Here is a 13,348-nt window from a genome sequence, read left to right on the forward strand (position 1 = left end):
CACAAGGTTGTAACTAGGCAGCTACACGCAGCCATGTTTTCAAGGGTATATACACAATACAGAAATGGGAAATCAACTTAATCAAATTTAAAATACAAGTGAGCAGAAGGGCCATTCACAAGCCACAATCCTCAACGGGCTTTGGATTGGGGGAGGGGCACTTTCATAAAGTCTTTTACAAAGTGGCAGTGGAGTTTTAGTACCAATCACCAGCCTGTTCCAAATAAACTTTATAGTTAAAATGTTCACTGTGAAAGAGAACTGTAATTATTAGCTGTGGTGCGCCTCTAGCATCCAGAGTCAACGTGAAGGTATCTTTTTGAGAGGCAACAGTCACTGGTAATCTCAGTTCAGCTGTATGCACTGCTGTTACTCTTCAAAAAACAATGGGCACAATTCAATTCTATGACAGTTGAATAGTGCCGGGAATTAGCTCCTGGGGCCAATCATCACAGCGCCATGTGACACCGAACGACTGATTTCTTCTCGCACCCCCGGAGGGATGACAGCAGAAATCCGACAAAAAAAAAATGGAACGCTGATTTCAGGTTCACTACGATATGCCGGCGGTCGGGCTCCCGGCGACCAGCATACCGGCGCCGGGAGCCCGACCGCCGGCTTACCGACAGTGTGGCGAGCGCAAATGAGCCCCTTGCGGGCTCGCTGCGCTTGCCGCGCTACGGGCACGGTGGCGCGCCACACTATTTTATTCTCCCTCCAGGGGGGTCGTGGACCCCCACGAGGGAGAATAAGTGTCGGTATGCCGGCTGTCGGGATCCCGGCGCCGGTATACTGTGCGCCGGGATCCCGTCAGTCGGCATACAGAAGACCACCCCTGATTTCTGCCCTTAAGTCTGAGAATGCCCATTCTCCCAACAAAACACCCAGTTTAGTGCGGGAGAATGGATATTCTCCAACTTACCACTGCGCTGTATTGAATGGCGCCAGGAGCTAATTCCCTGCGCTATTCAACTGTCATCGATTGAATTGAGCCCAATATAGTTTAATGAATCAGAGGGACCTATTAATAATTATTAGGCACCAATGCTCCCCAATAAGCATCCATTATACCAGAACAATTCAGTTCTACTTCAGTTATGAAAAATCTGCACCGGAAATCAGTTGTCCCAAAATGTCCCTTTTACAATTTCGTAGTGGCAAAACTTTACACGGACAGGTAGTGTAACTGTGCGTCGTGCATAGAGGATCAGAGGAGGCATCCTAATAAATCCCTCTTCGCACTCCCAACCTCCTTCCAATAGGAAGGGGTGGGAATGCGCGGGCTAACGCCATCTGAAGATGATGCCATGTCCCACAAGCAGTGTTTGGAGCTTGAAGAATGGTCGGTGGCCACATCAATGATGAATTGTCCTGTTACAGAAAAGATACGAAAACTTCCGTTCCTACATGTACAACTGGCCCGTGCACCTTAATGAACAGGTCCCAAAATATTAACTTGAACAAAGTTTTAAGCCTCACGTAGAAATAACAATAATACAGATCAATCTTTCAAGTTCATAATAAAAAGGACTTATCAAGACTTAAGGCTGTAAAAACTTAAATATGACAATTGCTTATTATCTTGTCGCACGTTTATTATGGATAGTGTAAGAAATAGATGCATTCAAGTTTCTGTGACATTACTGGCCCTGCATCTTTGTATAATTATCAAGACCAATATATTCTTGCAAAGCACGTCTTTTGCCCAGTATGCTTATTCAGGACAGATTCACCTTCCTCTTAACATAACAATCTGCTGCAGATACGTAAAACAGAAAAAGGTGGACACATTGGGGGGGAATTCAAATGTTTGAAAAATCGGTTGGGTGTCTGTTAGATAGGATTAGATAGGAAAAAACAGACACCCAACTGACTTTTCAAACAATTGAATATCCCCCATTTAGTCACGTCTAACCATTTGATTATATAAATATTTTTCTCTTCAGTAATACACTGTCTTTGGTTTAAGTATTATTACAGCGATTGCGAGGAGTGAAAATGTTTGTGGGTCCCCACACTTTAAAAAATATGGAGGTTGAGGGAGGTGGCAGTTCGAACAGTGCTGGGGACAGGTGGCAGCCTGGGCAGGTAGCAGTTGCTGTAGAGGGGGTTAAGGGCAAGCAGCAGTTGGGGTAGAGGAAGGGAGAGGTGGGGTTAGAGCAGAGGTAGCCAACCCTGGTCCTCGAGAGCTATCAACAGTGCACGTTTTCCAGGTCTCCTCACAGAGACCACCTGTGGATCTTTTAAAATGTGACAGACAGTAATAACTGCACATGTACACCTGCCAGGTGAGCTGGAAAACGTGAACTGTTGGTAGCTCTCGAGGACCAGGGTTGGGTACCACTCGGGTAGCGGGAAGTAAGGGCAGGCAGTGCTGGAGGTGGGTCAGTGCTAGGGGGCAATGAGGGGGCTAGTGGCAGGCAGTACTGGGGCAGGGAGGGGGCAAGGGCAGATAGCAGCTGAGGCAATACTGGGGGGGGGTCACGCAGTTCTGGGGGTAAAATAAGAATTTACTTACCGATAATTCTATTTCTCGTAGTCCGTAGTGGATGCTGGGACTTCCGTAAGGACCATGGGGAATAGCGGCTCCGCAGGTGACTGGGCACAAAAGTAAAAGCTTTAGACTAGCTGGTGTGCACTGGCTCCTCCCCCTATGACCCTCCTCCAAGCCTCAGTTAGGATACTGTGCCCGGACGAGCGTACATAATAAGGAAGGATTTTGAATCCCGGGTAAGACTCATACCAGCCACACCAATCACACCGTACAACCTGTGATCTGAACCCAGTTAACAGTATGATAAACGTAGGAGCCTCTGAAAAGATGGCTCACAACAATAAACAACCCGATTTGTTTGTAACAATAACTATATACAAGTATTGCAGACAATCCGCACTTGGGATGGGCGCCCAGCATCCACTACGGACTACGAGAAATAGAATTATCGGTAAGTAAATTCTTATTTTCTCTGACGTCCTAGTGGATGCTGGGACTTCCGTAAGGACCATGGGGATTATACCAAAGCTCCCAAACGGGCGGGAGAGTGCGGATGACTCTGCAGCACCGAATGAGAGAACTCCAGGTCCTCCTCAGCCAGGGTATCGAATTTGTAAAATTTAGCAAACGTGTTTGCCCCTGACCAAGTAGCTGCTCGGCAAAGTTGTAAAGCCGAGACCCCTCGGGCAGCCGCCCAAGTTGAGCCCACTTTCCTTGTGGAATGGGCTTTTACAGATTTTGGCTGTGGCAGGCCTGCCACAGAATGTGCAAGATGAATTGTACTACAAATCCAACGAGCAATCGTCTGCTTAGAAGCAGGAGCACCCAGCTTGTTGGGTGCATACAGGATAAACAGCGAGTCAGATTTTCTGACTCCAGCCGTCCTGGAAACATATATTTTCAGGGCCCTGACTACGTCCAGCAACTTGGAGTCCTCCAAGTCCCTAGTCGCCGCAGGTACCACAATAGGCTGGTTCATGTGAAACGCTGAAACCACCTTAGGGAGAAATTGAGGGCGAGTCCTCAGTTCTGCCCTGTCTGAATGAAAAATTAGGTAAGGGCTTTTATATGATAAAGCCGCCAATTCAGAGACACGCCTGGCTGAAGCCAGGGCTAACAGCATGACCACTTTCCATGTGAGATATTTCAATTCCACAGTGGTGAGTGGTTCAAACCAATGTGATTTTAGGAGACTCAACACTACATTGAGATCCCAAGGTGCCACTGGAGGCACAAAAGGAGGCTGTATATGCAGTATCCCTTTGACAAACGTCTGAACTTCAGGCACTGAAGCCAGTTCTTTTTGGAAGAAGATTGACAGGGCCGAAATTTGAACCTTAATGGACCCTAATTTTAGGCCCATAGATAGTCCTGTTTGCAGGAAATGCAGGAAACGACCCAGTTGAAATTCCTCTGTAGGGGCCTTCCTGGCCTCACACCACGCAACATAATTTCGCCAAATGCGGTGATAATGTTTTGCGGTTACATCCTTTCTGGCCTTGACCAGGGTAGGGATGACTTCATCTGGAATGCCTTTTTCCTTCAGGATCCGGCGTTCAACCTCCATGCCGTCAAACGCAGCCGCGGTAAGTCTTGAAACAGACAAGGTCCCTGCTGGAGCAGGTCCTTTCTGAGAGGTAGAGGCCACGGGTCCTCCGTGAGCATCTCTTGCAGTTCCGGGTACCAAGTTCTTCTTGGCCAATCCGGAGCCACGAGTATAGTTCTTACTCCTCTCCTTCTTATGATTCTCAGTACTTTGGGTATGAGAGGCAGAGGAGGGAACACATACACCGACTGGTACACCCACGGTGTTACCAGAGCGTCCACCGCTATTGCCTGAGGGTCCCTTGACCTGGCGCAATATCTGTCCAGTTTTTTGTTGAGACGGGACGCCATCAGGTCCACCTTTGGTTTTTCCCAACGGTTTACAATCACTTGGAAGACTTCTGGGTGAAGTCCCCACTCCCCCGGGTGGAGGTCGTGTCTGCTGAGGAAGTCTGCTTCCCAGTTGTCCACTCCCGGAATGAACACTGCTGACAGTGCTACCACATGATTTTCCGCCCAGCGGAGAATCCTTGCAGCTTCTGCCATTGCCCTCCTGCTTCTTGTGCCGCCCTGTCTGTTGACGTGGGCGACTGCCGTGATGTTGTCCGATTGGATCAATACCGACTGACCCTGAAGCAGAGGCCTTGCTTGACTTAGGGCATTGTAAATGGCCCTTAGTTCCAGGATATTTATGTGAAGACGTTTCCATGCTTGACCACAAGCCCTGGAAATTTCTTCCCTGTGTGACTGCTCCCCAGCCTCTCAGACTGGCATCCGTGGTCACCAGCATCCAATCCTGAATGCCGAATCTGCGGCCCTCTAGAAGATGAGCACTCTGTAACCACCACAGGAGAGACACCCTTGTCCTTGGAGATAGGGTTATCCGCTGATGCATCTGAAGATGCGATCCGGACCATTTGTCCAGCAGATCCCACTGAAAAGTTCTTGCATGGAATCTTCCGAATGGAATTGCTTCGTAAGAAGCCACCATTTTTCCCAGGACTCTCGTGCATTGATGCACTGACACTTGGCCTGGTTTTAGGAGGTTCCTGACTAGCTCGGATAACTCCCTGGCCTTCTCCTCCGGGAGAAACACCTTTTTCTGGACTGTGTCCAGAATCATCCCCAGGAACAGTAGACGTGTTGTTGGAATCAGCTGTGATTTTGGGATATTTAGAATCCACCCGTGCTGACGTAGCACTACCTGAGACAGTGCTACTCCGAACTCTAAATGTTCCCTGGATCTTGCCCTTATCAGGAGATCGTCCAAGTAAGGGATAATTAAGACGCCTTCTCTTCGAAGAAGAATCATCATTTCGGCCATTACCTTGGTAAAGACCCGGGGTGCCGTGGACAATCCAAACGGCAGCGTCTGAAACTGATAAGGACAGTTTTGTACTACAAACCTGAGGTACCCTTGGTGAGAAGGGTAGATTGGGACATGGAGATAAGCATCTTTGATGTCCAGAGATACCATATAGTCCCCTTCTTCCAGGTTCGCTATCACTGCTCTGAGTGATTCCATCTTGAATTTGAACCTTTTTATGTAAGTGTTCAAGGATTTCAGATTTAAAATTGGTCTCACCGAGCCGTCCGGCTTCGGTACCACAAACAGCGTGGAATAATACCCCTTTCCCTGTTGTAGGAGGGGTACCTTGATTATCACCTGCTGGGAATACAGCTTGTGAATAGCTTCCAATACTGCCTCCCTGTCGGAGGGAGACGTTGGAAGAGCAGACTTCAGGAATCGGCGAGGGGGAGACGTCTCGAATTCCAATTTGTACCCCTGTGATACTACCTGCAGGATCCAGGGGTCCACTTGCGAGTGAGCCCACTGCGCATTGAAAATTTTGAGACGGGCCCCCACCGTGCCTGAGTCCGCTTGTAAAGCCCCAGCGTCATGAAGACTTGGCAAAAGCGGGGGAGGGCTTCTGCTCCTGGGAAGAGGCTGCCTGGTGCAGTCTTGTCGTTTGGAATCTGCATCACCTGACCACTGTCGCGTCCATAACGCCCTTCTGGCAGAAATGGACATCGCACTCACTCTTGATGCCAGGGTGCAAATATCCCTCTGTGCATCACGCATATATAGTAATGCATCCTTTAAATGCTCTATAGTTAATAAAATACTGTCCCTATCCAGGGTATCAATATTTTCAGTCAGGGAATACGACCAAGCCACTCCAGCGCTGCACATCCAGGCTGAGGCGATTGCTGGTCGCAGTATAACACCAGTATGTGTGTATATACCTTTTAGGATATTTTCCAGCCTTCTATCAGCTGGTTCCTTGAGGGCGGCCGTATCAGGAGACGGTAACGCCACTTGTTTTGATAAGCGTGTGAGCGCCTTATCTACCCTAGGGGGTGTTTCCCAACGTGCCCTAACCTCTGGCGGGAAAGGGTATAGTGCCAATAATTTGTTAGAAATCAGCAGTTTTTTATCGGGGGAAACCCACGCTTTATCACACACCTCATTTAATTCCTCTGATTCAGGAAAAACTACTGGTAGTTTTTTCACACCCCACATAATACCCTTTTTTGTGGTACTTGTAGTGTCAGAAATGTTCAATGCCTCCTTCATTGCCGTGATCATGTAACGTGTGGCCCTACTGGACATTACGTTTGTCTCCTCACCGTCGACACTGGATTCAGTATCCGTGTCTGGGTCTGTGTCGACCATCTGAGGTAACGGGCGTTTTAGCGCCCCTGACGGTGTCTGAGACGCCTGAACAGGCACTAACTGATTTGCCGGCTGTCTCATGTCGTCAACAGTTTTTTGCAAAGTGCTGACATTGTCACGTAATTCTTTAAATACGACCATCCAGTCAGGTGTCGACTCCCTAGGGGGTGACATCACTAACACAGGCAATTGCTCTGCTTCCACATCATTTTCCTCCTCATACATGTCGACACAATCGTACCGACACCCAGCACACACACAGGGAATGCTCTGATAGAGGACAGGACCCCACTAGCCCTTTGGGGAGACAGAGGGAGAGTTTGCCAGCACACACCAGAGCGCTATATATATGCAGGGATAACCTTATATAAGTGTTACTCCCTGTTATAGCTGCTGTATTATATATTAGCTGCCAATAGTGCCCCCCCTCTCTTGTTTTACCCTGATTCTTGTAGCAGGACTGCAGGGGAGAGTCAGGGAGCCGTCCTTCCAGCGGAGCTGTGAGGGAAAATGGCGCTTGTGTGCTGAGGAGATAGGCTCCGCCCCCTTCTCGGCGGCCTTTTCTCCCGCTTTTTTCAGGAAAACTGGCAGGGGTTAAATGCATCCATATAGCCTAGGAGCTATATGTGATGCATTTCTTTAGCCATATAAGGTTTTTATAGTGTTTTATTGCGTCTCAGGGCGCTCCCCCCCAGCGCCCTGCACCCTCAGTGACCGGAGTGTGAAGTGTGCTGAGAGCAATGGCGCACAGCTGCAGTGCTGTGCGCTACCTTATTTGAAGACAGGAACGTCTTCTGCCGCCGCTTTCTCCGGACCTCTTCGCTCTTCTGGCTCTGTAAGGGGGCCGGCGGCGCGGCTCCGGGACCCATCCAGGCTGAACCTGTGATCGTCCCTCTGGAGCGAATGTCCAGTAGCCAAGAAGCCCAATCCACTCTGCACGCAGGTGAGTTCGCTTCTTCTCCCCTTAGTCCCACGATGCAGTGAGCCTGTTGCCAGCAGTACTCACTGAAAATAAAAAACCTATTTAAACTTTTACTTCTAAGCAGCTCAGGAGAGCCACCTAGCATGCACCCTTCTCGTTCGGGCACAAAAATCTAACTGAGGCTTGGAGGAGGGTCATAGGGGGAGGAGCCAGTGCACACCAGCTAGTCTAAAGCTTTTACTTTTGTGCCCAGTCTCCTGCGGAGCCGCTATTCCCCATGGTCCTTACGGAAGTCCCAGCATCCACTAGGACGTCAGAGAAAGTTAGATAGCAGCTGTGGCAGTACTGGTGGCAAGGAGGGGGTTAGGGGTAGGTAATACTGGAGGTAGGGAGGAGTCAATGGTAGATAGCAGATGGGGCTGTACTGGGGGGCAGGGAGAAGTTGGGGTAGAAGGGAATAAGGGCAGGCAGTGCTGGGGGTAGGAAGGGGAAAGTGAAGACAGCACTTGTGACAGCTTGGGTAGGACTAGGGGCATGTAAAAGGCAGTGCTGGGGATAGGTAGGGGGTAAGAGTAGATTGCAGCTCGAGTAGTGCTGGGGGCAAACGGGGGGTAGGAAGGGGGTAAGGGTACATAGCAGCTTAAAGTAGTAGTAACAACTAGCTCATCTGCCCTCCAGCCACACTCACTGTTTACATTTTAGCAACCGCAGCACCTTCAGCCCCCACGCTGCATTATTAGCAGCATCCCCACCTGCTTACACTTACTTGAAGCCTTACGCAGTAAGTGCAGCCAGGCGCAGACACCGTTGCTGCCAGGGTGCTGGGGCACGCTACATCCAGGAAAGGAGCCAAAGGGCTGTCTCCACCTCTACCTTTTATAGCCCTTTCTGCAGCCAGTCCAGGGAGTCAACAATCTTTCAAATCAGGAGCCTAGTCGCAGAGGAGTGTGACCCCGGGGACTCACCCATTCTGCAAAAAGCGAGTCCCGGTCCTTTTTTTTTTCCCCATAAAATATGCGCTTTTGCGTGTATTTGCGATCATCACTGTTCTCATATACTACCTTAAATTGCTCTTAAAAGAGGCAGATATGGAACCAGTCGCTAATAATTTCCCTGCTTTTGGTGGAAGTGTAATCAGTGTGGGCAGCCCTTAAAATAATAATCCATTAATTATTACGAAGACTTAAACCATCAGATCTAAGCTTATCAACTACACAACAAGAACTACTTTGTACACAAGCAGATGAATTTTTAGTCTGCCAGCATATGAAGTTCAGCATCCATAATAATCTATAGATCAAAAGTTGGATAACTGTTCACCTTGCATTCACATGCCATTACACATAGCCCTGGCTTTGTAACCACTTGTGTTTAGGTACCATTTACACTTGGCAGCTGAATGTATGACCACAAGTGCACAGCTCTGTCAATGTATGGGAAATATCGGGTACAATATACTATTACTAAAGGGCCAGTTTATTTATCAACATATTGGTGGGCTATACCCCAAAAACAGGGTACCCGCAAACACTAATTACCACTGAATGTACATATACTGTCGAGTAGAACATCGGATATCGGAGATATCTTCTGTGATCCCCAGTTTTCAACTGCAAAAGCAGCTACCATGAGTTTCTATAAAGATGCATATATATGGGGGTCAATTCAATTTGCCGACCGTTGAATGGCCCCAGAATTAGCTTCCGTCGCTATTTAATTCAGCGAATGCCCGTTCTCCCGGACTTAACAGGTTGATGTGTCGGGAGAATGGGCATTCTCCGACTTAACTCCCCGCTGCTGATTCCCGACAGAATCAGCCTCGCGCCAGCACTTTTGTTGGATTTCCGCTCGCATCCCCCGGGGGTGAGAGAAGAATTCTCAACAATTAAGTGTCACTTGTTGTTGTTGTATTGAATAGCGCCGGGAGCTAATTCCCGGCGCTATTCAACTGTCTGCAAATTGAATTGACCCCATAGTCACCGTGTGTAAGCACCATAATGGCTGTTTAATGACCAATCTCTGGAATACAAAGCATTCAGAAGCATGGTGACCGTAGCTATCGCTATCTTCAGATGACGTTAAGTCATTGTAACCAATGGGCTACAGTCTGCAATACTCACCAGGAGAAGGAGCTGTAGTATCCCTCCCTGGCAATCTCCGTTTGCACATGTGTGGTCAGCAGTAGCACACCTGGCTCACAAAGTAGTGAAGTGATCAATCACATTAGCAATCACTTCACTTCTAACACACCACAAGAAAGGGCTCAAATTGAATCTCCTGTCTGTACGTGTGTATGTTGTTATAGTTGGGTGAAACTTCATTTCTTATAGAAGCAATAAGAAATTAGATTATTGTGTCTAAAACCTGATATGACCCTAGATCCTGGGTAATTGTGAACTAAAAATGTCAACAACCCAGACAGCGTATATAAATCATCCTAAACTATATCTACTGAACAATTTAGGATTAACTTCACAATTAGCAGATCTTGCGTAAGGCAACTTGAATCTTCCGTTTAAGTACACTTTATTTTCATGACATACATAATGTATGTACACTACGGTGGCCATGTACCTGCATGCATGCTAGGATACAGGCACACACGGGGAGATCACCTTATGAGCCAGTACAATGTACATCCTACTTCTGTACGGTTGGGGCAGCGATAACAACGAAATAAGTACATAAAGTTGTATTCATATTCTAAGCAGACCTGCAGCAGCAGCATACAGACAGTGACCTGCCCAGCTGCTGTGGAGACACAGATTCAAATCTCTACAGAGGAATGTGTGGCCCTCAGGTCACATATATAGCACTAATTACCCGCGGCTCGCCCAGCTCCCCGCCCGGCAGCAGCACATCCCTCGCAGGGGGCCGGGCACCGCACAGCGGGGAAGGGGGGGCTGCGGTGTGACTCGGGGCGGTGGGTACAATGCGGGAGGCGGGTCAGACGTGAGACGGGCAGCGGCCACTGCAGAGATGAGGGCGCATGTCTCACCTGGCTGGAGGTCTCGGCTCAGCCGCCTATTCTCCAGCTCTCTGTTCTCCTCTTGCTCCTCAGTCAACGGCGCGTTCACCAATCCTCCTTACTGTCTCTCTCGGTCCCTGCTTCTCCCTCTGACATCACAGGAAGTCCTACCTGGTCGTGGCACACCGAACCGGAAGCTCAGGTTGAAAAGCGCTCACAGGCTCATGGGAGATGTAGTCTCTCTTCCACCAACCGGCGTCTCATCATCATCGGCTGCTGCATCTGCCTAGCTCCCTTCTCTACACACAGTGCAGGCGGGTTGTTGCTATTATCACGGGATGTACTAAAAGGATGATCACAGAAAGGGATGATCGGGATGATTGCCTGTAGTTCCTATTCACACCTCTAGATGTCACTATATTTTTTTACCTTAACTGAGAATTTACAAATTACAGCAAGCACATAAAGCTTTTAAATGATATATTCATAGTTAAAAAAAAGTTACAGCATTTATATTGTTTCTGCATCGGTTTATATCAACAAAGCCATATAATTAAATAAGGAAGCCAGCATCCTAATATCAATATTGAGTCCTGGCACCCTCTATCATTTTCACACCTGGGACAGTTTTCTATGCGTTTCTAGTGGGATAATGGCTATATCTTTTTGATTTACTTAAAACGTGATCATCCCACGTAAATCAAAAAGATATAGCCATTATCCCACTGGAAACGCATAGAAAACAGTCCCAGGTATGTATATCTGCGCTAAAAACGTGGTCATCCCACGTAAATCAAAAAGATATAGCCATCATCCCACTGGAAACACATAGAAAACAGTCCCAGGTATGTATATCTGCGCTAAAAACGTGGTCATCCCACGTAAATCAAAAAGATATAGCCATCATCCCACTGGAAACACATAGAAAACAGTCCCAGGTATACGGAAATGTGATTATAACGCGGTCATCCAATGTAAATTTTAATCGATTTTTATACAGTTATAAAACAGAAATTAGGTGTACTTTAACACCTTATGCAATGGTATGTGTATGTGTACATATATTATACTATATAATAAATGTGGGATAATGTACTTTTTACTGCAAATTATAAATATATTATAAGTCACTTTTTGGGCCTGACTTACATAAAATTTGATGTTATATGATGTTTTTTTTGTTTATTAATCTTTAAATGAAGTAAAAAATTCTGACATCTAGTGTCTTGCAGGTGAACTGCATGTAATCATCCCGATCATCCCTTTCTGTGATCATCCTTTTAGTACATCCCTATTATCACCCCGCACCCTGTACATGTAGGCTATTCTCTGTGTAATTATGTATAGTATTCTATGCTGTGTGATCACTTGTACCTGCTCGAAGCAGGCTGCTCCTGATGGTGCGGCTGCTGCGTGTCACTGCCGTCCCTTCTCTTGGTACACGCATTTATTTATTTGTATGTAACCTACCCCATGGACCCGCCCATAACAGATACAAGGAACAGCTACTATTTGCCTAATAAAAGTATTTATTGAACCATTGTAATAACGTTAATAGACACATCTTAATAGTAAAAGAGTTAACAAGGTTTAGTGATTATAAGAGAAACCAGATACATTTAAGGTGCACTCATCCAACTACTGAATCATTAATACAATTATTATTTTGACACATATATATCCCCAGCAGCAGTATCAAGTAAGGGCTTAAATGCTCAGTAACCTTAATTACTATAGAGGTTGGTTTAATTATATATTTATATGGGACTCAATTGTCCTTTATTGAAAATAGAGCGAAATATTAAAATTCATAGAATAAAGGACAGTAAATAGAAAGTGACAGAAAATAAACTAATGTGAATAAAGATTTAAAAACAAAGCTAATGTGTTTCTCCCTTCATATATTTTCTTGTGTTTATTATAGTTGTGCATTCACATACATATATTTGCGCAGCACTGTACCAGTGCTATACTTATATGAGACCTGCAGTTTTCATATTCATTTGAGCCTACTATGCTGTGATAGAGGGAGATATGCTGTCTAACTAGAAAGTTGCAAACTGTTACATCAAATTGTAACCAAGTTTTATTTAAGTAAGAATGTGCAACAAAAGATCTCCACTCCTGCCCCTAAGGCTGTGAAAATGGTTACTTGATTCTAATATTATAAATTAAGGAGTGACACAATGTTGTTAAATATGTAACTTATGCCTGAAACTCTAGAATGTCATATGGTGCAGGAAATGCTGACATGATATTGTGTTAGAAGGAACTAATGGGGATAAACCAGGGTGGGTAATTCCACTAACCTTTATTCAAAGCTATCTATTTCAATTATAGTAATCTCTGACATCAATTACTGTTGTTACTGATGCTCAGATACATGTACAAGGTAAATGGATTACAATATATCCCATGTGATGTTGATACCATCGTGTTCCACACCGTTCATGTAAGTTGGTATTACGTATATATTTAAACAGCGGTCGTTACTGGTACTCTGCAAAATTAAATTATGTCCATGCGGGGCATATTAGTAACATTTAAGTATTCATAGTCACAATCAGATATGTTATAAATTGTACATGTCCCAGAGGATCATGCCCCAATTTGCCAGCAGACTGCAGTAAACGTACAATGACATTAAATATCCACTATATACAGGGACAATCCAGTGTCTGGCATTGACACCTGTGGTCTCTCTTATTTATTATTAATGTCAGCTCTCCCACAGTATATAAA

At 46.2% G+C, this 13,348-nt stretch overlaps 1 protein-coding gene across 5 annotated transcripts in view; it reads right to left on the reverse strand.

Annotated features, from left to right (window-relative positions):
- The window catches only part of PHACTR4 (phosphatase and actin regulator 4), a 177,351-nt gene extending 166,466 nt beyond the window's left edge, over positions 1-10,885 (reverse strand). For 2 of the 5 annotated variants that reach the window (XM_063954683.1, XM_063954680.1), the window contains exon 1: positions 10,637-10,885. The gene's annotated coding sequence lies outside the window, so the exon portion shown is untranslated. Of the gene's footprint in view, positions 1-10,461; positions 10,539-10,636 lie in introns of those variants that run through there. The other 3 variants (XM_063954686.1, XM_063954682.1, XM_063954681.1) reach the window with 3 other exon arrangements.
- Positions 10,886-13,348: the final 2,463 nt, after the last annotated feature.

Source organism: Pseudophryne corroboree, chromosome 2 (genome assembly GCF_028390025.1).
Source record: "Pseudophryne corroboree isolate aPseCor3 chromosome 2, aPseCor3.hap2, whole genome shotgun sequence".
In the NCBI taxonomy this organism is placed as follows: Eukaryota; Metazoa; Chordata; class Amphibia; order Anura; family Myobatrachidae; genus Pseudophryne; species Pseudophryne corroboree.